At 38.2% G+C, this 25,578-nt stretch overlaps 1 pseudogene; it reads left to right on the top strand.

The window, feature by feature from the left end:
* LOC101696426 (U3 small nucleolar RNA-associated protein NOL7 pseudogene) overlaps positions 1 to 17,611 on the top strand; it is a 39,141-nt pseudogene extending 21,530 nt beyond the window's left edge.
* The last annotated feature ends 7,967 nt before the right edge of the window (positions 17,612 to 25,578 follow it).

Raw genomic sequence — 25,578 nt, 5'->3', positions numbered from 1 at the left:
CCACAGCTCATTTCCAAAGCCTTTCCAAGAAAGTAAAGGAATTTGGCTTCCCATTCCAGAGTCAGAGTGTGTGTTTTTTTCCACAACGTGGAGAAGTCCTTAAAATGCCTAGAATGGGAAGAGATAGCAAAGATTTTGGGTAGTTACCTAAAGAGCACCAGAGAGTTTCATTTTTGTCCTGTGCTGGTGAGGGAGAGAAGGACTGCCTACTCCTTTGAACCTTTTTATTTCTAGACGGTTTATTCCTACTTCTCTTCTTTAGGGCAAGAGCCAAAGCAAGGGAAAATACAAATAGTCACACAGCATTGGAAATGAGGGACAAAGGAAGACAGGCAAAAGCACAGAGCCAGGAAGAGGGAAAAGAGAAGAAATGTTAGAAAATGGAGAAACAAACTCAAAAGTAGCTAGCAGAAAGAGGAACAGCTACTCACAATGGCTGGTGATTCAAGCAATGAAGTTTCTGCATTCCTGTCAGGGTGATAAGGTGCCCACAGTCAGGGCTAATGGAGGCTGCTAAGCTGGAAAGCTGTGCAGAAAGGTGGAGGATGAGGAGGGTGGAGAACCAGGGGTACAGTGGGGCTGGCACAGGTGCCCTCTGCCTCCAGCTCACTGGAGGGCAAGGGTGGGGAAAACTGGTGGCCAGGGTGGGCAAAACGAACAGGAGCAGTAAGCAGAAGAAAGGAAATGGCCTCATCGGCACTGTCCCCAGGGTAACATCAGAAGTGGGCAGTGATGGCAGGAGCCCCAGCTCTGGCCTTGTGAAATGACTCCCGTACTGCATGCACTAAGTCCTCAGAGGGCAGAGAGCATCTTTACTGGGAAATAACCATTCCCAGAGATCACATGTGCTACCTGCCCCCAGCTAGTATAAGTGGACAGTGAGTGTTTGCCCTCAGGGGGGTGGTGTCCTTGGGGCTAACAGGTGTCTAAGAGCACATGTGGCTGCTGGACAGGAAGGAGGAAGCATAGGATACCAGATCTGTTCTTCTTTTCCTGATGCTAATAACTGCCCAGGCTCTGAGCATCTCTGTGAAAGATTTCCAGTCCTTTTATGTTAGTTCTACAATGAAACAAAAAGTTGTCTTATTATGCAATAAAACTCGCTGAGCTGTCAATTTCACAAGTGTTCACGTGTCTTGCTGGCAATATATTCCTTGCCCATTTTCCCGTACCTGGTATCTGGGCTGCCTGGGCAGGCCCACATGCCCCTCCCCGGAATGGCCCTGCAGCCTTCCTTCTTTAATATGTCCAGCCTGGGGATTTGCCATCTGGACTCAGAGATGCCCAGCCACACCTTTCCCCAGGGCCCCATGAGATGCTGGAACTTATGGCAGCAGTTAATGAACCTTTTCTAAAATCTTCATAGTTCACTTTGTTCCTTCCAAAAAAACTCAGTTTCTTTTGAAGGCACAGGAAGCATCAGTGGCTTAAGTGAATGGACTGAAGATGAGAGTCCTTAATAAAAGAGATTTTGAAGAGAAGGTTCCAAGCATCAAGCTGCTGACAAAGCATGGCTCTTTTTCCACCTGGACATGGGCCTGAGTGTCTCACATTTAATACCTCAGATGTGTTTTACTGTTCCACTGCCAGCATTTATCAGACCAAAAGTGTAGGCTTTTTCTAACCATGAACCAATTCTCCAGCTCTCTAGACACTAACTAGTCATCCAATGGTTCAAGTCAACTCTGACACTAATCACTTGGACCTAGCATGGACCTCACTGATTAAAGGCTGACTTTTAAAGACTGCACCCTCCCCTCTTAAGGTGCCAATTATAAATTCAGACCTTCATGGTTTTTACAACCCCTGCCTTGGGTTTGATAATTTGATAACAATGGCTCAGAAAACTCAGAAAAGTATTTTACTTGCTTTTACTGGTTTACTGTGTTAGTTAGTCAGCTTTGTTTTACTATGACCAAAATACCTAAGAAATCAAGTTCAAGAGGAAAGGCTTATTTTGACTCACAGTTTCAGAGGTTTTAGTCCATGGCTGGCTGAGTGCTTTGCTAGAGGCCTTTGGCAAGAAGGAAACATGGCGAGGGGTGGCTTGGAGAAGCTGCCTACTTCATAGGAGGCAGGAAGCTGAGATCATAAGGGAATCAGAAAGGAATAGGCTAGGGGCCAGTGTGGTCCCCAAGGTCATGCCCCTATTTCCTTCCTTCAAGGAGGCCCTACCTCTTGTTTCTGTCACCTCCGAGCAATGTCATTTGATTGTGATCTTTAGAGCCATCATGATCCAATCACTGCTAGGCCCCACCTCTGAACACTGCTGAATCTGGAATCAAGCTCTCAGTGTATGAGCCTTTAGAGGACACTTCATACTTAAGCCATAATATTTACTTTACTTTTTGAGTTTTAAATGACACTTATTTATTTATTTTTCCCTGTTTTTCTCTTTGACATTTTGCATACTTTGATCAATGTCTCCCCATTTTCTAGTCCCGTCTCAGCCTTTTGTGACTACTATTCTATAGTCTGCTTCTACTACACTGCCTTTTTAGATTTTGCCCATAAATTAGAATATGCAATATTTGGTCTTTCTGTGTTTGGCTAATTACACTTAGTGATGAGACTCAAGACCCTTAGTATCTTCCAGTTTCATCCATATTGTTGCAAACAACATGATTTTTTCTTTTTTTAAAGGATGAATTGTATTCCATGTGTACATATACCACATATTAAAAATCTAAGTGAGAAGCCTGCATGGACCAGAGTGGCGCAGTTGTGGGCAGCTCCTAGCCAGGGCCTCACCTTGACCCCAGCAGCTTGGACCCACAGATCCAGCCAAAGGCTCACCTGGAAAAGAGCTGCATAGGTTCACAATCAACAGCCAGAGGCCCATCCTGATATCATTGGTAACTGCATGCAGACCCCAGCCAGAAGCCTGCTCAGACACCAACGACTGGGGTGCACAGTCCCCAGGCAAAGCCCTCCCAGACAATAGCTACATAGTGGGGCAGGCCCCAGACAGAACCCAGCCTGGACAACAGGGCAGCACAGGGATACAGAAGACCACCATTCTAAACCCAGGAAGTGGCACAGGGGTGAGCAGCAGAGAAAAGACCTTTCAGTGGCTTGCTGAGAATTGAAGACCACTGGGTGAGCAAAAAGTCGCCTCAACAAAGGTTCAGCAGGCTGTATCTGTTGAAATGAGAAGACATGTAAACAAGTATCAATACCAGACTTCCAGATCACCTAAGGCAACCCCAAAGGGCAACAAGATGGAATGATCTGATACTCAAACACCTGGACTCCCTGAACTGGCAATAAAAGAGGATCTGGAAAAAATGAGATCAGAAATAATTTCTCAGGTAACAACAAAGATTGTGCCAATAGTGCAAGACATAATAAATCAAGAGCAAACACAGATTAAAAAAATAGAGGAGCTGAGGAACATGATGGAATCCCAACATAGAAAACAAATGGAATCCGTAAAACATATGCAAACAGATTTCCAAAAGATTAAAAACTCCATTGAAAGTTTGCTCAGCAGAATGAGCCAATGTGAGGGCAGAATATCAGATATAGAAGACAGGAATGTGATTAGTGATCAGGAAAAGAAAGATTTCTTAAAAATTGCAAGGGACCACAAGTAATCAATCCAGCAGCTGCTAGATGATGTAAAGAAAAATAACATAAGACTGACCAGAGTCAATGAAGAAACAGGAGGTAGTGCAAACAAAATTAAAAAAAAAATCATAGAAGTAATGGTCAAAAACTTCCCAAGCAGGGGAAAAGAACTTGACATACAGATAAGGGAGGCATATAGGAATCCAACTAGCTATGATCAAAAAAAATCTACACCTAGGCATATAATAGTTAAGATTCCAGAAACCCAACAGAAGAGCAAAATTCCACAAGCAGTTAGAGAAAAGAAACAAATCACATACAAAGGAAGGCCTCAGAAGCACAGCAGACTTCTCAGTGCAAACCCTCAAGGCAAGAAGAGGTTGGAGTGATGTATTTCAAGCCCTAAAGGAAAATAACCTTCAACCTGAAATGATGTACCCTGAAAAACTATCTTTCAAAATCGATGGAGAAATAAGACACTTTCATAACAAAGAGCACCTTAGGAACTTCATGAATACCAAACCAGCACTCCCCCCAATTTTTTTTGTATATCCTTTTATTGGTATATTTTAGGTGTATAATATAATGACATTCATCATTGGAGATATGCACCTTTAAATACTCTTAGTTCTTATTTTTCCCCCCTTCCCCTGCCCTCCCTTCAACCCCTCCATCACTCCCTATTTACAAAGACTTTGTTTCCATTTTTTCATTTTCTCATATTAATTCCATTCCCTTCTTTCCTTTCCCCTATCGCTCCCACTTCCCCCTCCCCTTTTCCCCCTTTCTTCCTATTTCATGTTATCTATTATACATTTTAGTCCTTATTTACACTTTCAGTTTCTCACACTAGAGAAACTATTCGGTATTTACACATGTGTGTCTTATTTATTTCACTTAAGATGATCACCTCAATGTGCATGCATTTAGCTATAAATGTCTCTAATTTCTCATACTTAATGGCTGAGTAGTACTCCATTTAAAAAAAAAACACATTTTCTTTATCCACTCTCCAGTTGATGGCCATTTGGGCTGTTTCCAAGTTTTAGCTATTACAAACTGCACTGCTATGAACATGGGTGCACATATATTACTGTGGTATGACTCTTTTAATTCTTTTGGGAAGATACCCAGCAGGAGAATAGCTGGGTCAAATGGGACTTCTAGTCCTAGTTCTCTGAGGTATCTCCATACTGATTTCCACAGTGGTTGCACCAGTCTACACTCCCACCAGCAGTGGAGCAGGATTCCTCTTTACCCACAGCCCCAGCAGCATTTGTTGTTGGTTGATTTCATGAGAGCAGCCATTCTTTCTGGAGTGAGGTGGAATCTGAGTGTTGTTTTCATTTGTATCTCTCGAATGACCAATGATGTTGAATATTTTTTCATACGTTTATTTGCCATGTCTACTTCTTTGTGTAAGAAATGTCTCTTCATTTGGGATGCCCATTTTTGAATTGGGTCTTTAAATTTGGGAGGTCTGATCTTTTTAAGTTCTTTATAGATTCGAGATAGTAGACCTTTGTCTGGAAGACTGCTGGTGAAAATTTTTTCTCACATTGTGGGTTGTCTCTTCACACTGCTGGTGGTGTCTATTGCTGTGCAGAAGCTTTTAAGTGAAAATAAATCCCACTTGTTGATTGTTTTTGCTAGTTCATGGGCAACTGAGGTTTGGTTCATAAAATCTTTTCCTACACCAATGTTTTCAAGAGTTCTACCTAACCTCTGTTCCAGCTGGTTCAGCGTTTCTGTTTTTATATTTAGATCTTTAATCCATTTCTATTTTAGTTGAGTGCATGGTGAGAGATATAGGTCTAATTTTAGTCTTTGGCAAGTTGAAACCCAATTTTTCCAGCACCATTTATTAAAAAGACTATCTTTCCTCCGGTGAGGGTGTTTGGCTCCTTTGTCAAAGACGAGGTGGTTAAGTGTGTCTGGAGTTGTTTCTCCATCTTCTACTCTGTTCCACTGGTCTTCAGGTATGTTTCTTTGTAGGTACCATGCTGTTTTTATCACAGTAGCTTGGTAGTATAGTTTCAAGTTGGGGGTTGTAATACCCCCTGGCATGTCTCTGTTACCTAGAATTGGGTCTCTTCTTGTTCCAAATGAATTTTTGGATTGTTTTCTCAAGGTCCATGAAGTATGCTGTTGAACTTTCAATTTGGACTGCATTGAATCTATATAGCAATTTTGGAAGTAGAGCCATTTTCACTATGTTGAACCTTCCTACCCAGTAGAAAGGGATGTCTTCCTATTTTCTGATATCCCCTTCAATACCTTTTTTCAAAGTGCTATAGTTTTTGGAAAAGAGGTCTTTGATTTCTTTTGTTAGGTTGATTCCTAGGTATTTCAATTTTTTGGATGCTATTGTGAAAGGAATTGTTTGCCCTATTTCTCTCTCAGTGAGTCTGTTGTTTGTGTAGAGGAAAGCTATTGATTTTTGTGTGTTGACCTTGTAACCAGCTACTTTACTGAATTTGGTTATGAAGTCTAGAAGACTTTTGGTGGAGTTCTTGGGGTCTTCTATGTAGAGTATCATGTCACATGCAAATAATGACAATTTAACTTCTTCATTTCCTATCTTTATTCCTTTTATTTCTTTCTCTTGTCTAATTGCTGTGGCTAATGTTTCCAAAACTATATAGAACAGGAGTGGTGATAGTGGGCATCCTTGTCTTGTTCCTGATTTTAGTGTGAAAGATTTCAGTTTTTGACCATTTAGTATGATATTGGCTATTGATTTTTCATGGATGGCTTTTGTCTGTTTGAGGTACACCATCTATTCCAATTTTTTGTAGGGTTTTTATCATAACTGTGTGTTGCATTTTGTAAAATGCTTTTTCTGCATCTATTGAGATGATCATATGGGTTTTGTCCCTGGCTGTATTGATATAGTGTATTACATGGATTGATTTGCATATGTTGAACCATCCCTGCATCCCTGGAATGAATCCTACTTGCTCAGGATGTGTGATCTTCTTGATGATCTTCTACATTCTGTTTGCCAGTATCTTATTAAGGATTTTTGCATCTATGTTCATTAGTGAGATTGGCCTACAGTTCTCTTTTTCTGTTGGGTCTTTCCCTGCGTTGGGGATCAAGGTGATGCTTGATTCCAGGAATGAATTTGGGAGTATTGCTTCCATTTCCATTTCATTGAAGAGTTTAAACAGTAGTGGCAGCAGTTCCTCTCTAAATGTCTTGTAGAATTCAGTGGTGAAGCCATCAGGACCCAGGCTTTTCTTAGTTGGTAAGTTTTTAATTATGTTTTCAAGTTCATTGATTGATATTGCTTTATTTAGAATTTTTAGGTCTTCTTTCTTCAACTTTGGTAATTCATACATATCTAGGAATCTGTCCATTTCTTCTGTGTTTTCCATCTTATTGGTGTATAGGTTCTCAAAGTAGGTATTGATGATCCTCTGGATTTCTGCTGGGTCTGTTGTAATTTCATCCTTTTCATTCCTAATTGCATGGATTAGGGCTTTTTCTTTCCTTTTTCTGATAAGGTTGGCTAAAGGTTTGTCAATTTTGTTTATTCTTTCAGAGAACCAACTCTTGGCTTCATTTTTTCTTTTTTGTGTTGTTCTCTTAGTCTACATTGCATTGATTTCTGCCATGATCTTTATAATTTCCTCCCTTGTATGAGCTTTGGGTTTGTCCTGCTCTTCTTTTTCTAGAAGCTTGAGGTGCAGCATCAGGTTGTTTAATTGGGCTTGCTCTGTTTTCCTAACATGCATATTCATTGCTATGATTTTCCCTCATAAGATTGCTTTCATTGTGTCCCATAGATTCCAATATGTTGTATTGTCATTATCATTTAATTGAAGGAACTGTCTGATTTCTTCTTTAATTTCCTCTGTGACCCATTGGTTATTCAGAAGTGTGTTGTTCAATTTCCATGTGTTTATGAAATTTTTTGAGTTTCTTTTGCTATGGACCTCCAATTTCATCACACTGTGGTCTGATAATGTACTGGGGATAACTTCAATTCCTTTGCACTTACTTAAACATGTTCTATGTGTGAGTATGTGGTCTATTTTGGAGAATGACCCATGTGTAGCTGAGAAGAATGTGTATTCTGATTTTGTGGGGTGGAAGACTCTGTAAACATCTGTTAAGTTCATTTGTTTAAGAGTTTGATTGAGGTCTAGTATATCTTTGTTTTCTGTCTAGTTGATCTATCTATTTGTGACAATGGGGTATTGAGGTCCCTCACTACTATTGTATTAGTGCTTATATGGTTTTTCATGTCCATTAGTCTTTGTTTTATATAGTTGGATGCACTAGTGTTTGGTGCATAGATATTTATGATTGTCATCTCTTCCTCTTGGATTCTTCCCTTTATAAGGATGTAGTGTCCTTCTTTGTCTCTCTTAATCAGTGTTGGTTTGAAATTCACTTGATCTGCAAAGAAGATAGCTACTCCTGCTTTTTTTCGGGTTCCCGTTACTTGGAGTATTGTTTTCCACCCTTTAATTTTCAATCTATGAGTTTCTTTTTGAATTAAGTGTGTTTCTTGTATGCAGCATATTGTTGGATTTTGCTTCTTGACCCATTCTGCCAGTCTATTTCTTTTGATTGGTGAGTGGAGACCATTAACATTGATGGTTATAACTGATATGTATTGAGTTATCATTGTCATGCCTTTTTCTTTTTGTTTGATCTTCCCCCTTTGCTTTTTAATTTCTTGTTGTGCTTGGTGGACTCATTATGCTGGGATTCTTGGGGTTGTGGTCCTCTTTGTCTTTTCCTAGGATATTGTCCAAAATTTTTTGGAGTGCTGGTTTGGTATTCATGAAGTTCCTAATGTGCTCTTTTTCATGAAAGTATCTTACTTCTCCATCAATTTTGAAAGATAGTTTTGCAGGGTACATTAATATGAGTTGGAGGTTGTTTTCCTCTAGGGCTTGAAACACATCACTCCAAGCTCTTCTTGCCTTGATGGTTTGTGTTGAGAAGTCTGCTGTGACTCTGATGGGCTTTCCTTTGTATGTGATTTGTTTCTTTTCTCTAATTGCTTGTAGAATTTTGGTGTTCTGTTGGGTTTCTGGAATCTTAACAATAATATGCCTATGTGCAGATTTTTTTTGATCAAGGCTAGTTGGAGTCCTATATGCCTCCCTTATCTGTATGCCAAGTTCTTTCCCCCTGCTTGGGAAGTTTTCTGCCATCTTTTCTGTGAACAGTTTTTTTTTATGACATCTGCACTCTTTCCTGTTTCTTCCTTGACTCCAATCAGTCTTATGTTATTTTTCTTTGCATCATCTAGCAGCTCCTAGATTGATTTCTTGTGGTCCCTTACAATTTTGAAGCAATTTTTCTTTTCCTGGTCACTAATTGTAATCTTATCTTCTATATCTGAAATTCTGTCTTCACATTGGCTCAGTCTGCTGCCTAGACTTTCAATGGAATTTTTAATGTCCTGGAAATCTGTTTGCATCTGTTTTATGGATTCAATTTCTTTCCTGTGTTGGCATTCTATCATGTTCCTCAGCTCCTGTATTTTTTTTTATCTGTACCCTCTCTAGATTTATTAATCATGTCTTGCACTATGGGCAAAATCTTTTCTGTTATGTGAGAAATTATTTCTGATTTCATTTTTTCCAGATCCTCTTTCATTGCTAGTTCAGGGAGTCCAGGTGGTTGAGTATCTGATTGTTCCATCTCGTTTGCCTTTGGGGTTGCTGTTGGTGATCTGGCAGTTTGGTTCTGAGGCTTACTTACCTGTCTTCTCATTTTGATGGGGAGTTGTGTGTTCCTGGTGCCCACATGGCTCACTTCCCCTGTGCTGGGAGCCACAGCATGCCCACCCAGAAGCCTTCTCTATGCTGGGAGCTGTGGCACACCTACCTGGAGTCCTCCTCCTGGCTGAGAGCTGTGGCTCACTGACCTGGAAGTCTCCTCTGTGCTGGGAGCCATGGCACACCCACCCGGAAGCCTCCTCTATGCTGGAAGCTGTGACACGTCTACCCAGAATCCTCCTCCTGGCTGGGAGCCATGGCACTCCAGCCTGGAAGTCTCCTGTGGGCTCAGAACAAGAAAAAAATCAGACCTCTCAAATTTAAAGACTCAATCCAAAAATGGGCATCTGAAATGAACAGATATTTCTCAGACAAAGATGTAGAAATAGCAATTAAACATATGAAAAAATGTTCAATATCACTGGTCATTTGAGAGATGCAAATGAAAACAACACTGAGATTCCACCTCACCTCAGAAGGAATGGCTGCTATCAACAAATCAACCAATAACAAATGCTGGCAGGGCTCTGGGGAAAAAGGAACCCTTCTCTACTATTAATGGGAGTGTAAACTGATGCAACCACTGTGGAAATCAGTATGGAGATACCTCAAAGAAGTAGGATTAGAGGTCCCATTTGACCCAGCTATTCTCCTGCTAGGTATGTTCCCCAAAGAATTAAAAGAATCTTACCACAGCAATATATGTGCACCCATATTCCTAGCAGCACAGTTTGTAATAGCTAAATCTTGGAAACAGCCCAGTTGCCCATCAACTAGAGACTAGATAAAGAAAATGTGGGGTTTTAAAAAATAAAATGGAGGACTACTCAGCCATTAAATATGAGAAATTAGAGATATTTATAGCTAAATGGAGGTGCACTGAGGCGATACTCTTAAGTGAAATAAATAGGACACACATGTACATAGCAAATAGTTTCTCTGGTGTGAGAAAATGAAAGTGTACCTAAGGATCAAAATGTATAATAGATAATGTGAGATAGGAAGAAAAGATGCAAAGGGGAAGTGTGAGGCATAGGGGAAAGGAAAAAGGGAATGGAATTAATATGAGAAAAGGAAAAATTTGAAACAAAGTCTTTGTAAATAGGGAGTGATGGAGGGGTTGAAGTGAAGTTAGGGGAATGGGGAAAAAATAAAAATCAAGATACATTATGCAAAAGTACAAATCTCCAATGATGGATGTCATTATATTGTATATCTAAAATGTAACAATAGGATTAATAAAAAACTATTCATCCATTTATGGGTACTTTGGTTATTTCCCTATCTAGTATATTGTATGAGAAATACAGCAGTCAATGTGAAAGCACAGATGTTTCTTCAACATATTTATGGGATTTTTTTTTGGTTATCTATCCAACAGTGGGATTGCTAGATCATAAGGTTCTGTTTTTAATTTTTGAAGAACTCCATGCTGTTCTCCATCCTTGCTGCACTAATTTCAATCCCTACCAACAGTGTGCAAGGGTTCCCTTATTTTTAGAGCTTTGACAGCACTTGCCATCTGTTGTGTTTGTTATAAGTCATTATGGCAGGTATGAAGTGATAGTTAATTGTGGTTTTAATTTGCATTCTCCTGATAATTAGTGATGTTGAACATTTTTTTCATACACCTAGTGGCCATTTGTACCTCTTCCTCTTTTGGCCATTTATATATGTTCTATTAAGAAAGTCTATTCAAGTCTCTTTCCCATTTTTGAATCAGGTTATTTGTTTTCTTACTGTTAAGTTCTTAGTGTTCCTTATGTATTTTGGATATTGACCTCTATGGGATATATGGTTTATAAATATTTTCTCTAATTCTATAGGTTGTTTCTTCATTATTTCATTTTTTGGTGTAGAATAATATCAGTTTATTATAAAGAAGGGAAGTCAGGAACGGTCAAACTGAAAGGTTATAGGGTCAATGCAGGTAGGTGGAGCCTCCATTCCCACTTCTGGTGCTACTTGTCCAGCACTTCTATATGTTTCCTAATCTGGAAACTCAACACCCCATTAGTTAAGGTTTCCTGGAGGCTCTGTTACATAGGCATGCCTGATTAAATCATTGGTCCCGCAATCAAACTCAGTCTCCATGCTCTGCCTCACTACAGAGGGGTGTGGGGCAAAAGTTCCCACTCTCTCCTCATATGGATGATTCCTCTGGTCACCAGTATATCTTCCAAGAGTTGCCTCATAAATATAAATGTTATCTGTTTGAAACGGGCTTACTATGAATAATAGAAGACATTCCTTTCACTCCTGTCACTCAGGGAATTCCAAGGGTTTTCAGAAGTCTGTGAAAAGCAACAAATGTATATTTCTTAGTATGTCACAATGTCATACTCTGTTCTCTCTCTCTCTCTCTCTCTCTCTCTCTCTCTCTTTCTCTCTCTCTCCCTCCCTCTCCTCCCTTTCTCTGTGTGCAATTATCAGAGACAGCTAAATAGTCACCAAATCCCATGAGACACTGCTAGACCATGTTGTCCTAAGTCTCTAGATATTAAATGCAGCTGTATCTTTAGGTTGGAACCAACAAGAGTGATTGATGTGAGTCATCTCTACAACCAGCACCTATGACCTTCCACAGCACTACTGTGTGCCCTTTCTCCTTTTAGGTAGTTCCTGTCTTATGTTAGTTTCCCTGGAGACAGACTTTGAGACAGAGATCTGCATGTAGGTAGTTCATCATGCAGAGTTAGAAATGAGTGGTGAGGAGGGCTGTCCTTATGTCCATGTGGGAGAAGTTGAATTGAATTCAGTCCCAGCAGAGGCCTCCCTCCACTCATCATTCAGTGAACTATGAAGCTGTAATCTCATTCAAAAATGCCCCAGAGTGGAAGATTCCTTAGGCCTCTGTTTTCATGCTTTGCACAGTCAGTGGATGTGGGCTTTCTCCAGGGAAGAGTAATACCCTAGTGGAGGCAGCACCTTGAAGCAAAACCTCAAGAGGTTTGTGCTATGGTCTCAGCAGAAAAGACTCCTCAGGCATTGAGGAGTCTAAGGAAAGAAGATTGTAAGTTCAAAGATAACCTGGAATACATAGTGAGCCCCTTTCTGAAAAAAAAGGAGAAAGAAAAGGAAGAGAGGAGGAGGAGGAGGAGGAGGAGGAGGAGGAGGACATTGAGGAAACAATCACATTGATGACAAGGGGGAGAAAACACTACATTCCTTAGCACCTGATCTTGAGGGTAGTCTGTGAATGTACCTCAGCACCCACTGTGGGATATTAAAAGCCCGAGATTGGTGGGGCTGCGTTGGTCAGGGTCTCTGAGAGTCCTAGTCCCCTTAGCTCTCACAGTTGTAGGGAAAAAGATGGAAATATGAGGACAGCACATGCCACTCTGGTTTCCACTGACATTTTCTCCCTGAATGTTTAAATATCCAGTGAAAGAGAAGTCTTCTACAAAGAAAGACACTGCAATGAATATTCCGGGAGACCAGCCAAGGAGGAAGCTGCTGAAAGCAAACCTGCTAAAGTCCAGGGCTTGACACTTGTGGCTCCCACCAAATGGCCAGGATTTGGTAACCTGTACGTCAATGCCTCCCTTTTCTTCCTGTTGTTCACAAGTTCAATATTAGACTGTGCAAGCAAACTCAGATCCCAAGTTTCCTCTGATGTTACCCTCCATGTTTTCTTTAATTTTAAAATTTTATCTAGTATATATTTATTTCATTTGCAGATGAGCTTTTAGTATTCAAACATCAAGTCTTGAATCCATATCCTGTCTCCCATAGTCTGAATAAAGTGAAATCATAATTTTTGGTTAAATCAGTGTTTAGTGTTTACACATTATGATTGTATAAATATTGTTCACAGCTGTAGCTACCCATATTCTATATTTTATTCTTATGCAATGTTTAAATTTTCTAGGAGTTAGTGATTGACTTCTATTAAAAGTTGATTTGTTTTCTATATGACTAAAACTTCCCACATCTGTAAACAATCCAAAAGTCTCAATCTGGTCCAGCAATTGGATCCTCTGGTACCTTCCCTTTTGGAGCCATTCACCCTTCAACTTCCATCTGGACCAGTTGCTTCAGGCTACCCACACAGCTGTTGTTCAGAGATTCCCTTTCACTATCCTTTTCTTAGCCTTTCAAAGGCCAAAGAAAATGTTTAAGACATGAAAAATGGCTCCAAAAATACAATTGGAAATTAGAAATAAATAAACATTTAATTAAATTGCATAGTATCCTGTCCAGTAGCCAACTGCAACTCAACTCAGCTAAATTCACTGATATTCTAAGTAGCTCTCCATTATAATTCTATCTGCATGGGCAGCTTGATCCTGGGATGGCCCTGAAAACATCCACAGTGCAGTTCTTTCATGTAAGTCTGACAGAAGGACTTTCGTAGAGTTGGTATCTACCCAAATCTGTACTTATATAAAAAGTTAATCTCAAAGAAGTTAACCTGATGGTTAACTCTGGTAACTCAGGTGTTTTGGAGTTACCCACCCACTTCTCTCTATCTGACTCCTTACTTCATTTTGTCACCTGCCCCTATTATCAATCTCACTCTGCTGGTGTGATCTACCATGAATCTTCCAAGATTCTAGATCATTTCATGGCTGCATTTTTTATCTTCCCTTTTGGGGCAATTGTTTCTACAAGTGATCTCTTGGTCAGCTTTAGTATCCTCCCTCCTATGCTTAGCTCTTTCTCCTGTCCCCAGGGGGTGGGGGAGGGAGAAGAGATCAAGAATCTTTTCAGTTTTCATTCCAACAAGGATGTCACTACATGATACTCTAAGCATCTTCCCTTTTTCTCTCCAAGTACATTGTCCACCCCTTCCACTGCACTTTGCAGACCAGAAATCAGACCTTCAGGAGCTGGTTCCTCCAGTCCTTCTTGTCTTTTGCTTCCAGTGGGTTTTGACCAGTGGTTGACTGCAGGAAATGTTCAGACAGGATCTAAGTGAGACCAGGGGAGCTGCTGTCAGCATGAGCTTTCATACAGTTCTTTTGTTCTGTAAGCTGCTTCCTCTCTGGCTGGCTAGCCATCTCTCTGTTTCTATTATAAAAAATAATCATGGGTTTTAGCCTTTTGATGGATGATTATGTAACTGCTTAAACTCAAGAGGGTAAGACATTTTGTATTCTTCCTATAACCTAATTTTCGAGTGTGCACTTTGCTGTGAATACACATATACAATGTCAGTCAAATTAATCTTTTTCTCTTTCCTGGTATTTGGATCTACTTTCTTTAGTTATAAGCTTTGGAGTTAAACAGTCTCAGTGTTATTCACCCCCTGTCTTCCCTGGTGTGTTGCCTGGTCACTTTTGGTCTTCAGAGGCCACTTGACTTGGGCCTCTGCTGAGTCTTCCCATGTGGCTTCCAAAATCTTTTCAGGTCCGCTCTGCTACTTTAATTCAGCATGTGGTTTTTCTTCCTTGACACTTTGACCTTGTTCTAGGTTATGTCTGGGAAATGGAACAAATTGTTTCTTTGGCTCTTAATTATTTCAAAACTAGCTGAGGGTTCTGTTATTTTCCCTCCAGGAGAGAGCACATTTCTTTCTTAAGGACTTTCAAAATATCAGCTCTTAATCTTTCTCCCTAGACTAGAAAATTCTTCCCCAATCTGAGGAGCAGTGGATGGAAAACTCTGTTGCATCTCCTTCTAGATACTTGTAAATATTCTATATATACCCTGAGCTCCTTTTCTTCCCTTCTGAAACTTAAAATTCAGAAAACAACTGGATGATCCAGAAAGGAAACTGGACTGGTTGGGAGGACCAAGAGACAGCTTGGAGGGAAAAATGGGTTATTCTTTAAAATTCCATTCTGCTTCCACTCCATTCCCAACTGTGCCTTTTTGAGTAACATGAAGGAGAAATCCTGAGGAATGGATAAAACATAATTAGCTTAAAACTCCACATTTCAGGAGAGGAGAAATTGATGGTGGATATGCTAGGAAAAGGATGTCAGGGCAGTGTTCTCTGTGAGATGGAGGCTGGTTCTCTGCTCCTCTGAAGGGCTACAAGAGTCTTGGATCCAGAAACACTCATGAGAGATGAAGCCCAGGTCAGGAAGGGATAAGACTGAGACATGCTCGGAGAGGGCAAGGACAAGAAGAAGTAAAAACAGTGCCATTTGCACCTGAAAGGTCGAGAAGGCAGACCTTTTGCCAAGATGAAAAATTGAGCCTGGGGATGTGGAAAGGAAGAATAACATCAACAGCAATTTTTATGAAGGGCTAAGTACTAACTCTTGCTCATTTAGTTTCACAATAGCCAAATTATCTACTTTGTAAAATTATTTCCATTTTTCAAATAGAAAAGAGAGAATAGAGAGCTTGTGTCCTACATAGGACTACAGAATTAGTAAATTAAAGGTTACTTGACTTCAGTTCTGTCAACTTTAAGCCTGGATCTTTACATTTCCTTTGTGTTGCCTGCTTGACCCTTGCAGCAGAAGAACGGGATGGTTGAATGAATGACAGCTTTAAAAATGAGGTGATACAAGTTCATGAACAAAACCCAAACTACTGGGGTAAAAAGTACAAAGAATCAACAACTGGGAGCTCATCCTATTAAAAAGATTCACACCCCAAAAGAAATCATTAACAGAGTGAAGAGACAACCACAGAGTGGGAAAAATATTTTAGCCAGTAGTCCATCAAGTAAAGGACTAACATCTAGAATGTACAAAGAATTGAAAAAAATCAGACCCCTCAGATTTAAAGGTCCAATCCAAAACTGAGCATCTGAAATGAATAGACACTTCTCAGATGAAGAAGTAGAAATGACCAACAAATATATGAAAAAATGTTAAACATCACTGGTCATCTGAAGGATGCAAATTAAAGCAATGCCAAGGTTCCATCTCACTCCAGAAACAATGGTTGTTATCAAGAAATCAAAATCAAATGCTGAAGGAGCTGTGGGGAAAAAGGAACCCTTTTCCACTGTTGGTGGGAGTGCAGACTAGTGCAACCACTGTGAAAATCAGTGTGGTGATTCCTCAAAATATTAGGATTACCGGCCCCATTTGACCAAGCCATTCCCTTGCCAGGTATCTTCCCAAGAGAATTAAAAACATCATACTACAATGATATATGTGCATCCACATGTATAGTGACACAGTTTGTAATAGCTAAATCTTGGAAACAACACAAATGTCCATCAACTGAAGAATGGATAAAGAAGATGTGTGTTTTTTTTAATACAATGGAGTAGATAAACTTGAGACATTTATAGCTAAATGGGTGCAACTTGAGACTATACTTTAAGTGAAATAAATTAAACACATATGTATAAATACTGTATTGTCTCTCTGATGTGAGAAACTGAAAGGGTAAATAAGGACAAAAATGTATAATAGATAATATGAAATAGGAAGAAACTGTTCAAAAGTAAAAGGAAACTATGAAGGGGAAGGGGAAAAAGGAAGGGAAAAGGGAAAAATGAGAAAAGAAGGAAAAAAATGGAAACAAAGCTTTTGTGAAAAAGGGGAGGGGGTTGAAGGATGGGGAGGGGATTGAGAGAAAAAGAGAAATCAAGATTATTATGTACAGATACAAATTCCCTTTGATGAATGTGATCATTGTGTATATTTAAATTATACTAATAAAATTAATTTCTAAAAAAGAATGAGGTCACACTTGTCTTGTAGGAGGGCCAGCCAGCCTTGGAGGAGGAAGCAGAGCATGGTGTGTTGCTCAGCAGCCCAGCTGTAGCCCTGCCTTGGAGCCTCTGGAGGAGGAGGAGGAAGGGGAAGATGAGTTGAGGAAGAGGCTCCGGAGGAGCTGACTTTCGCCAGCGCCCAGGTAGAAGCCAGAGAAGAGGAGAGGCGAGTGCTTGAGACCATAAGCACAGACAAAATGCTTCTGAAGGAGAAGAGGAAGTGACCAGAGGAGCTGTTCATCAAACAGAAGAAAACTCTTTGCAGACACTATTCTAGAGCAGTTAACTATAGCTTCACAGGCTGACATAAAGAAATCACCAGGAAAGTTGAAAGAAGTGAATTTACAAAAGAAAAGTGAAGAATGTGAAAAAGGAAGTGACTCCAAGAAAGTTAAAGTACAAAAAGTACAGTCTGTCACCCTTCAGAGCTACATTGCTCTAAGGCTGAAGGACCAGGATCTGAGGGATTCAAGGCAGCAAGTAGCTAAAGCCTTCATACATGATTCTTTGTACTGTAAATTAGTTATTGTCTCTTGACAACAAGAGGTCACCAATGAAAAAGGCTGCAGCTCAGTTTTTGAATAATGTTTGGGGAGTCCAGAGAAAACAAAATGCCAAGCAGTTTAAAAGGCAATGGATGGTCAGAAGGATGAAAACTTCTAAAAAGTAAATTAAAATACATGGAAAAATAAAAGAATGAGGTGATAGCAATGGTAATAATAAATACTAAGGGTGAAAAATACTAAAAGCTAAATCACTGAATATCTTGTATGTATTAAAAACTCTCAGAGCCTTACTTTCTTACCTATTTTCAGAAATAAAGACAAAGTCACTTATTTGGAAGGTGACTTGTGCAAAGAAAATTAAATAATTTCAGCTGTTCCTACTGCCCAGAATTGGTTTTCAATTTAAAAATATTGGTTTTGACTTTTGCTGTACTGAAACTTTATTAAAAATCACTATTGAGTTACTCTTCAAAAGAATTCTGGTGACTTGGGCAGCAATAAAATGATGGTGTGGGTAGCTCCAATCTCTTGCCTCCCCATTGAAGCTTTAAAAAACAAACAAAAGCTGCCAAAGTCAATTTTTCATAATCTTGAGAAAATGAACAAAGAATAACAGCAACCAAGTGATTGCAGAATAAAAAAAGGCATCTTAAACATACTCCTAGGATCAATGGAAATATCTGCCAAAATACAGGCTCGGGAACAGAAATACTGGTGACCACACATAATGAAAGATAGTCTTTGCAAAATATTGCCTGGAAAATCCACTAAACATATTTCTATAGTCTTTAACAATCAAGAAAAAAAATCGTACAAAAATCTGAGGGAGAGAATCTAATTTCCAGTTATAATATTATAGTATTTGAATATTCAGTTTTCATGAAAATAAGTTCAAGGCTTACAAAGAAACAGTAAAGTAGGGCTTTTAGAAGCAATATAATAAATTGAAAGAAACCATTGGTGAGGAAGAACAAATGTTTGACTTACTACAGAAGTACTTTAAACAATATTCTTAGCTAGACTTAAAGAACAAGAGAAATACATGAACAAAGAACTAAAGGAAATCAAGCAATGAAGTGTGAAAAATGAGAACATCAGTAAGGATAAATAATTAAAAGTCAACTAGAAATTCTGGTGACAAAAAGTACAGTCGGTGAAATGGAAAATAAGCTAGAAATGTTCAAAACTAAGATTACCAGTCTGAGGAGAAAGAAAAAGGAGTATAGAAAGGTGAACAGATCCTAAGAGATACATAAGACACAATCAGGTAGATCAATGTATGCATTACAGGAGTCTCAGAATAAGAAGACAATGAGAAAGAAGCAGATAGAATATTTGCAGAAATATTGGTCAAAGCTTCCAAAATTTGATGAAATACATGAATTTACAGATTCAAGAAGCATAACAAACTCCAGGTAGAAAAATACCAGAGACCATCACGAAGACACATTATAATCAGTTGGAAAACACAGAAAAGAAATAATCTTGAAAGCACGAGAAAGAAATGACTCATGGTACACAAGAATCCTCAACAGGATCATTAACATTCAATTTCTCATAAGAAACTATAGAAGCCAAAGAAAGTGGGATGTCATATTTAAAGTGCTGAACAACACCAACAAAGAAACTGTCAATTGAGAATTCTATACCCAGAAAAACTTTTAAACAGTGAGTGAGAAATTAAGAAATTCCCACAATTTATAAAAGCTCGAATTTATTAAGAGTAGATTTTTGCTGCAAGCAAAGGCAATGAGAATCCATCAAGTTGAAATGGAAGGACATCCAACAGTAACTGGGAAATTTGTATGATGAATGTAGACTTTCAGTGGAGGTAAACACTGAAGCAAATATAAAAGCCAATAATTATGTTATCAGTTTAATACATCCACTTTTCGATTCCTACATGATTTAAAAAGTAAATGCATAAAAATATTAAAGTCCATGTTATTAAACCCATAATCTTTGTCAACAACATAAAAGGGGGTCTGGTGCTGTATTGGAGCAGAAATTTTGTACCTTGTATCAAACTTAAATTGATATTGTTCCAGAAATTATGGAAAGAAATACATGGAGACACATAATTTGGGGAAAATAATAAAAGCTTACTTGCAAGCAGGCAGGACTGCCAGAAACTGGTCTGGTCAGTGTGCCCCCTGATGTTTGTTCTGTTTCCCCTTTTATACCCTTTTTGGTCATTTTCTCATCCCTAGTGGTCTTTGTTGAGTAAGTAAAAATTCCAGTTCCTGTTTAATTGTTAAGCACAGGAGGTTTCTGTTAATGGTTACAGCCATAAACACATGACAGTTAAAACATACATTACAAATTTGCCTAAGCATTGCAACTTTATTTTTCAGAGTTAAGACATTATCTATAGTACAGCAGGCAACAAAACCACTGAGCTAAATCCTCAGCCCTAAGATGTTATCTATAGTAAAGTTACAGATCAAAGAGTCATATAACCATTACTTTGACAACAAGAACAATGGGGAAAAGCAAGTCTTAAAGGGATACATTACCTATTTTACTTCTACAATTACTTTAATATTTAATCTACTAAGCCGTCTAAACCTTTTTCCCTATCAATATCACTTAAACTAGTAACTGAAATTATAAACAAAATGTCTTAAAAATACACAAAAGGTTGGGCCAAGGCTTAATGGCTACACCACCTGTCTTGCAAGAGCAAGGACCTGAGTTTGATCCCTAGTACCAAAAAACAAAAAATACACAAAAGGTAACAAGAAGGGCTTCAAAATAATTCACAATTAAAAATCAGCTAAATATAAAAGAAGACAGAATAGAGAAAATGAGGGGCAAAAAAGCTTAAGATATAAGAAAACAAATAGAAATGCCACAAATAAATTCTTATCAGAAATAAATTTCTTATCAGTAATTATTTAAATTGTAAATCAATTAAATTTCACAATCTAAAGACAGATTAATAGAATGAATATAAACATGATCTACAAGAGATTCATTTTAGTTCTAAGGACACAAATAAATTGAAAGTAAAATATGGTAAAAGATATTTTATGAAAACAATAACCCAAAGAGAACAGGAGATGACTTTTATTAATATCAGATGAAATAGTCTTTAATACAAGACACAAAGAAATACATTGTATATCAATAAAAGCCTAAATTCAGGAGATGAATATATAGCTTAGTGGTAGAGCACTTTCTTACCATATGTAAGGCCTTATCTTTGATAGCTCTGGCAAAATAGACAGGATTCATCAGGAAAGTATAGAAATTATAAATATACATGAACTAAGCACCAAAGTCCCCAAACTTTAAGTAAATACTAACAGAATCAAAGGGAAAAATAGATAGTTCTAAAATAATAGTCAGAGACTTTAATATTTCACTTTCAATAATGGGCAGAACATCTAGACAGATTAGTAAGGAAACAGAAGGCTTGAATAACATAATAACATAATAACATAATAAACAAATAAGATCTACAGATATACTGTTGCTACAGATATTCTTCTGTTTCCAAGTGAATTTTTGGATTGTTTTCTCTAGTTCTGTGAAGCATATTGTTGGAATTTCAATTGGCATTGCATTGAATCTATATAGTAGTTTTGAAAGTATGGCCATTTTCACTATATTGGTTCTTCCTATCCAGGAACGAGGGATGTTTTTCCATTTTCTTATATCCTCTTCAATCTCCTTCTTCAGAGTGCTGTAGTTTTCAGTGTAGAGGTCTTTTGCTTCCTTTGTTAGGTTGATTCCTAGATATTTCATTTTTTTAGATGCTATTGTAAAAGGAATTTGCCGAATTTCTCTCTCAATGGGTTTGCTATTTGTGTATAAGAAGGCTATTGTTTTTTGAGTGCTGACCTTGTATCTAGCTACTCTACTGAATCTGTCAATTAGGTCTAGAAGACTTTTGACTGAGTTTTTTGGGTCTTCTATGTAAAGTATCATATCATCAGCAAATAATAACAGTTTCACTTCTTCCTTTCCTATCTTTATTCTTTTTATTTCTTTCTCTTGTCTAATTGCTATGGCTAATGTTTCCAGAACAATACTGAACAGGAGTGGTGATAGTGGGCATCCTTGTCTTGTTCCTGATTTTAGCATGAAAGTTTTCAGTTTTTGACCATTTAGTAGCATGGGAGGTAGCACAAAGAATCAAAACCTGGGATCTCATCATATTAAAAAGCTTCTGCACTGTAAGAGAAACTACCAACAGAGCTAAGAGACAACCTACAATATGGGAAGAAATATTTAGCAGCTTTAGCTCAGACAAAGGTCTACTATCAAGAATATATAAAGAACTGAAAAAAATCAGACCCCCCAAATTCAAAGACCCAATTCACAAATGGGCATCCCAAATGAACAGACATTTCTCAGACAAAGAAGTAAAAACATCAAATAAATATATGAAAAAATGTTCAACATCACTAGTCATTTGAGAGATGCATATGAAAACAACACTGAGATTTCACCTCACCCCACAAAGAATGGCTGCTCTCAAGAAATCAACTAATAACAAATGCTGGTGGAGGTGTGGAGAGAAAGAAACCCTTCTCCATTGTTGATGGGAATGTAGATTGGTGCAACCACTGTGGAAATCAGTATGGAGATACCTCAAAGAACTAGGACTACAGGTCCCATTTGACCCAGCTATTCCCCTACTGGGAATCTTCCCCAAAGAATTAAAAGAATCATACTACAGTGATATATGTGCACCTATGTTTATAGCAGCACAGTTTATAATATCTAAAGCTTGGAAACAGCCCAAGTGCCTATCAACTGGAAACTGGATAAAGAAGATATGGTTTTTTTTTTTAACATGGAGTACTACTCAGCCATAAAGAATGAGAAACTAGAGACATTTATAGCTAAATGGATGCACATTGAGACCATACTCTTAAGTGAAATAAATAGGACACACATGTGTGAATACTGAATAGTTTCTCTTCTGTGAGAAATTGAAAGTGTAAATAAGGATGAAAATGATTAAAATGAATAATTGATAATTTGAAATAAGAAAAAGTGCAGGGGTTTGGGAATGGTGGAAGTGGAAGGAGAAAAGGAAGAAGGGAAAGGAAAAATTATGAGAAAAAAATGGAATCAAAGTCTGTGTAAATAGGGAAGGGTGGAGGGGGTGAAGGGTGCACAGGTAATGGGAGGAAAAATAAAAACTAAGATACATCATGTTCTGGTACAAACACCCAATGATAAATGTAAATGTATTTTATATTTAAAATGTACCAATAAATAAATACATAAATAAAAGATCAGAGCAGAAATCAATACAATGGAGAATAAGCAAACAATACAAAAATTAATGAATCAAAGAGTTGGCTTTTTGAAAGAATAAATAAAATCAATAAACCCTTATAGAACCTTATCAAAAAAAGGAAAGGAAAGGCTCAAATCCATGCAATCAAGAATGAAAAAGGTGAAGTCCCAACAGATCCAGCAGAAATCAAAAGTATCAATACCTACTTTGAGAACCTGTACTCTAATAAAATGGAAAACACAAAAGAAATGGACAGAATGGGACCTCTAAGCCTACTTATATATTTCACAGAACTTGAGATATATTTCACAGAATATATTCAACAATATAGTTCACAGAACTTGAGAAAATAATCCAAAAATTCATTTGGAAGCAGAAGAAACCTAGTATAGCAAAAGAAATTTTAGGCAACAGAGATATGGCTGGGGATATTACAATCCCCAACTTGAAACTATACTACAAAGCTACTGTGATAAAAACAGAATGGTACTGACAAAGAAACAGACCCAAGGATCAGTAGAATAGATTAGAAGATACAGAAACAACAACAGATATGCTCAGCCACCTCATGTTTAACAAAGGAGCCAATCATCCTCATTGGAGGAAAGATAGCCTATTTAATAAATGGTGTTGCAAAAACTGGATTTCAACCTGCCAAAGATTAAAACTACATCCATACCTATCTCCATGCACTAAATTAAGATTGAAGTTGATTAAAGATTTAAATATTAAGAAAGAAACACTAAATTTGCTGGAAGATAAGTTAGGTAGAACACTTGAAGATGTTGGTATAGGAAAACATTTTATGAACAAAATCTCAGTGGCATGGGAACTTGCACAAAGAATCAACAACTGGGATTTTATCTTATTGAAAAGGTTCTTCACTGCAAGAGAAACTGCCAACAGAGCTAAGAGACAACCTACAATGTGGGAAAAAATTTTCACCTGCTGTTCCTCAGACAAAGGACTGCTATCTAGAATATATAAAGAACTGAAAAAAGTCAGATCCCCCAAATTCAAAGGCCAAATTAAAAAATGGACATCTGAAATGAACAGACATTTCTCAGACAAAGAAGTAAAAGCAGCAAATAAACATATGAAAAAATGTTCAGCATCACTGTTTTTTCGAGAGATGCAGATGAAAACAACAATGAGATTCCACCTCAACCCAGAAAGAATGGCTGCTATTAAGAAATCATCCAAAACAATGCTGGTGTGGCTGTAGGGAGAAAGGAACCCTTCTCCATTGTTGGTGGGAATGCAGACTGGTGCAACCACTGTAGAAATCAGTTTGGAGATACCTCAAAGAGGTAGGCTTAGAGGTCCCATTTGACTCAGCTATCTCCCTGCTGAGTATCTTCCCAAAAGAATTAAAAGAATCATACCACAGTGATATATGTGTACCCATGTTCCTAGCAGTACATTTCATAATAGCAAAAGCTTGGAAACAGCCCAAGTACCCATTAACTGGAAACTGGATAAAGAAGATGTGTTTTTTTTTTAAAATAAAATTGAATACTACTCAGTCATAAAGAATGAGAAAATAGAAACATTTATAGCTAAATGGATGCATATTGAGGCCATACTCTTAAGCGAAATAAATAGGACACATATGTGTAAATACCAAATAATTTCTCTAGTGTGAGAAACAAAGTGTCATTAAAGATACACATGGATGAAGTTGCCTGTAACATATTTCTTGGATTGTGTTTCCATCCCGTGTCATATGACTGTATTGAAATTTAAGTGAGGGAGAAGCTTGGCTTATGTGGAGTCTGCTAGCTAACTGGAGTTCTTTTCCAGACCACTATTTGTTCAATGTGGGTTTTGGGGATCTTTCTGCAACAAATCATGTCCTCTGGTGTCTTGCTGGTGCTTGAGATGCTTTTTTAAGTTATATGGAAAAATTTTTAAGTGCTTTTCAGTTTTGTTTTGGTTTAGTTCTACTGTATTTAAATATTGTTGTAGTTTTTTTCCCTTGCATTATTCTTTTTTGAATGGTTCTAATTTTTGCGTGTTTGTGTGTTTGATAAGGAAATCATTTTTTTAAAAAAGTAAATGATAGGGCTACCCACTTAGCCCACAGGGGAGGGAGAACCTGGGCCACTGGGAGTCCTGCTCAATCCACCCTGTGCCACCGGAGGTGACCAGCCAGAAGGTAAGGAGCCCTCACCACTGACCATGCACACAGTGGTGACCTGTTTGGCCACACATGCCCCTGCAGGATCACCCCCCACCTCTGGCCTCCTGGCTGTACTGCTACCTGGTTTCATACTACAAAGACACAGGGGACACCAGACCTCTGTACTTGGTAAGTTGGAGGGATCATCACTTCCCATTGGAACCTGGACTATCTTCAGGGGATGGGCAGCTGGATCCTGTAGTACAGTCTTGCAGAGTTCAACCCTACAAGAGAACAGGGAGATCAACTTGGGACTTGCCAACAAAAATCTGCCTGAGGCCCACAGGTCTACAACTGGCTTCCTGAGACTCACTGAGTTATATCTGCAACACTGCTGCCCATGTTGTCTATTGTGACAGCAGAGACATATCCTGAAGGAGGCCCTTCATTTTTATTTTTATTTTTATTTGTTATTTGCAAAAATATTATTGTTGTTTTTTGCCATTATTTTAAATTTTTTTCCTACTCTTTTCAAATTTTTATTTTTCTCTTCTTTTATTTTGTTCTTTTCTCTTTCCTTTCTCTCTCTCTCTCACACTCACTCTCTTGATGTAACAAGTTGTTCTTCATCTCCCTTTTTGTTCCTGTTCTGGCCCTAATTCAGATTTCTTCCTTATTTTTCTTTTATTGTCTTTTTCCTTCTCTTGCCTTTGTCCTCTGGCCTCACTGTTAATCTTCCCCTATCATTCTAC

Source organism: Heterocephalus glaber, unplaced genomic scaffold, assembly GCF_053883595.1.
Source record: "Heterocephalus glaber isolate CG9 unplaced genomic scaffold, H.glaber_assembly_v1.0 deba00000347, whole genome shotgun sequence".
In the NCBI taxonomy this organism is placed as follows: Eukaryota; Metazoa; Chordata; class Mammalia; order Rodentia; family Bathyergidae; genus Heterocephalus; species Heterocephalus glaber.
This window is presented reverse-complemented; position numbering and strand designations above follow the sequence as displayed.